At 49.5% G+C, this 3,589-nt stretch overlaps 1 long non-coding RNA gene across 1 annotated transcript; it reads right to left on the reverse strand.

Annotated features, from left to right (window-relative positions):
• Positions 1-203: 203 nt before the first annotated feature.
• On the reverse strand, positions 204-1,864 carry LOC146041669 (uncharacterized). The gene is made up of 3 exons (XR_014463528.1): positions 1,798-1,864; positions 683-786; positions 204-394 (listed from the first exon to the last, which is right to left on the reverse strand). It is a non-coding gene; the product is annotated as an uncharacterized LOC146041669 (long non-coding RNA).
• Between the last annotated feature and the right edge of the window lie 1,725 nt (positions 1,865-3,589).

Genomic DNA, 3,589 nt, shown 5'->3' on the forward strand with positions numbered 1-3,589 from the left:
GCTGGGCCTTGTAGTTCCACAACTGCTCACATTGATTAACACTGTAACATTCTTTCTAGCAGCCTAACATGTATGTGGACAAAAACCCAGAGGTGTACTGGTGGTTTAGCTGCCATGCCTACATAGCAAAGATTATACAATAGTTGTCATGTGTACAATAGTGTAATTTTATTAATGTCACAGAAAAATCTGTCGGTTCCAAAACAAAATGGTGCCAAAGAAATAAAGCAGTCCTTGTCCAAAGGGTATTGTCCATTATTGTCATCTCAATGCCTGTTTGCACAAAATGCTTCCCCATTGCAAGGTCCATAATGCCTGCCCATCTTTCCTTCTACAGATTGTCAATCCCGAAGTGCTCACGCATCCAAGACCAGAAGGCCCGTTGCTGCAGAATCTCCGGAAGCAGGTAAATGAACAAAAAACACACCATTACACATACAGTACACACACCCATGTCACCTCAACAATATCTCATATCACATTCAACTGCTGTTGCTACATTGCAACGGAAATGAATGTCATCTGAGCTACGCATGTGACATATTATTAATGTGAATGTTACATGCTGTATCGGGGTACATGTGTAAGTACATAACACCCCTAGGTATTTGCGTCCAGCATCTCAAGCCCTATGTAAAACAGTATAGAGGACAGTGTGGCCTATATATGCATGAGTACTTACCTCTTCTCTGTATCCACAGGTGCTATACAACTAGGGTCAAACCAAACAGATTCTTCAATGATGGTGCTAGACGAAATGGACATCATTCTTGAACCAGTCGACACCTTTGCGGCAGAGGAAGAAATACAGACCTCGTCACAGAGTGATCTTCCCCCAAGTGGGGTGTCTCCCAACCCACCCCCACCCACCAACACACCCCATACAGCCGCTTCGGCTTCCCAAGTAGCTAACTCCTTGGTTAATTTCAAGGAAAAACAGATAGAATTCATGGCCTCCCAAAGCCTCCAAATAGGTAATATCCAGGGGTACATGCGTGACACCTTCCTTCAGTTACGGAAAATGGCACGTAGTGTACGGGTAGGTGTAGGCACTCATGTGCGCATTGCTAACAGCATTGACACCCGTCTTGCTGAGCTAACTGCTGCTGTAAGGGAGCAGAATAGGCATATTGGCAGCCTGGCGCAAAGTATTGCTGCACTCACCCAATCATGCACAGCGCAGACTAATGCCTTACTAGCTATGCAGGCCCAAATCCAGCAGCTGGAAGCCAATGTGGGAGGTGGCACAGCATCCACCCTCAGCAGTGTATCCAGCACCCCAATAAGTGGCTCCCCCACTTCCCCACCCCGTCGGAGTCTTAGGACCCGTGGTGGGCTTGGTACAGGGTCTAGAAGTGGTGTAGGGGTGCCTGATGCTGGGAGAAGGTAGCTCCTACATATGTTTCATTATTTTTCCCATTCCCAATCATCTTGTAGCATGCCCCCAGAGTTGTTATTTTTCACCTGCAAAAATGCCGATTGCGTCTGACAAAGTAGACAGAAGTAAAAATGTCTAGCCGCATACCATTGTGTTTGTGTATTATTTTTTAAGCAATTATTGTGTGCAGTCTTAAATATATCAATGGTATATGTCAATGGGATTGCACTAAAGTAGTGTGGGGTATCTCCTTGGCTGGCAAAGGTTGTTTATCTACATATTCCAGCAGGCTCTGACACTCCTGGTTTGGACTGTAATGCTTAGAGTGTGTCAGGGCATGCTGGCACGTGTAGTTCCACAACACCAGTGAGACATGTTTGACTGCATACATCATTCATACATGTCTGAAAAGTACTTACAAGCTAGATATCAGCAAGGGATAGGTCAGCACCACCATCTGCATCCGTTGGGCTCTGTGTATTAGGCTAAATGTGGGTGGAAGCAGATGGTATTGGTCACACATTAGTTAATGAGTACACTTACAGCAGGTACATTTTGCAGTACAGGGCACATGTGCTTACCAGAAAAGTAACGGCTGATGATGTGTGTGCGCACCAGATTCCCCCTCTGCGTACCCCTCACTACCGGAGGTGTGGTAGGTTGGGCTTCCTCAACGACTGCTGCATGCTCCTCCTCACATAGGCCCTTATTCAGATTCGCGCGGTACGGCCCGCGTGCGGCCGTACCGCCGATGTTTTCCGTCTGCACATGCGCAGAGGTCAATCTGCGCATGTGCAGGCGAATTCGCCGCACAGAAATTTACTACGCCGCAAAGGGGGCGTATAGGGGAGTGAGGGGCTTCATGCCCTCATTTCCCTATGTATACGCCCCGCGTTTCATGGGCGTTCCCATGCAAACGCGGGGCGTACGCATGCTAATGAGGGCATGACGCAACTCATGGGGGCGGAAAGCTGACGTCGCCGGATGTCAGCTTTCAGCCCCCATACAAGCTACCACACGGACGATTGTCCGTGTGGTCTCAGCTTGCGGGAGCTGCCGCGGCGTGCGGACCTGCCTTCGATGGTCGACGACCATCGAATGCAGGGGGCAGCTCCCACCATGGTGGAGGCGTAGCCTCCACCATTTTTATGCGGATCGCCAGCCGTCCGTGTACGGACGGCCGTGGCGATCCGTAGGGTGGGCGGGGATTCGTCTGGTGCGGTCGGAGCCGCATATGCGGCTCGACCGCACCAACCAGAATAAGGGCCATAGGCAGGTTGGGACAGGGCTATGTTGTGCAGCATGCAGCAAGCCTGGATAATCATGACTACTTTGCCAGGGTGGTAAAGCAGTGTACCCGACGACCTGTCCAAACACCGGAAGCGACTCTTCAAGACGCCAAATGTGCGCTCCACCACATTGCGGGTTGCAATGTGGGCTTCATTATACCGGTGCTGTGCAGGGCCCTCTGGGGTGCGCAAAGGTGTCATGAGCCAGGAAACACAACCATATCCTGAGTCACCTAAAACACAGATAGGAAGTGATTGCCTTATATGGTAAGGTATGTGTTGCTTTCAAACAGGACACAATGGTAGAAGAGCAATATGCTTGTGAAAGAGGAAACACACACATTGCAGCAGGTACAATTAGGGACAGACAGGGTATTATGTTAAAAGGTACTTACCTAGTAGCCAGCCCTCTGGCATTTGGTGGTTGGTAAATCTGTTCCAGAGGGCTGAGTGTCTCAGAATATAGGCGTCATGGCAGTTTCCCGGAAAGCCTGCAACAACACTCAGGATTTTAAAATTTGCATTGGATACAACCTGCACGTTCAGGGAGTGCCGCCCACGCCTATTGACGTAGACGTGTCCCCGCACGTGCGGTGCCCTAATCCCAATGTGTGTGCAGTCTATAGCTCCCAGCACGCGAGGGAATGCTGAGAGTCTATAGAAAGCCAACTTGTGGTCCTGCCACTCCTGCTCAGAACTGGGGAATCTGATGTATGTCCGCCACAACTTCTTTAAAGCAAGTAACACTTGAGTGAAATGCTTAGAGAAAGTGGCCTGTGATACCCCCAAGGCCCATGAGGTCACAGACTGAGTGGAGCCTGTGGCCAAATAGTAGAGGGCACACATTAATTTGTGCAGCCCAGACACTGCATAGTTGCCTTCCCCAAAAGGGTCCAAATCCTCTCTCACCTGCTCATATAAG

This window comes from Crinia signifera, chromosome 19, assembly GCF_055691185.1.
Source record: "Crinia signifera chromosome 19, ASM5569118v1, whole genome shotgun sequence".
In the NCBI taxonomy this organism is placed as follows: domain Eukaryota; kingdom Metazoa; phylum Chordata; class Amphibia; order Anura; family Myobatrachidae; genus Crinia; species Crinia signifera.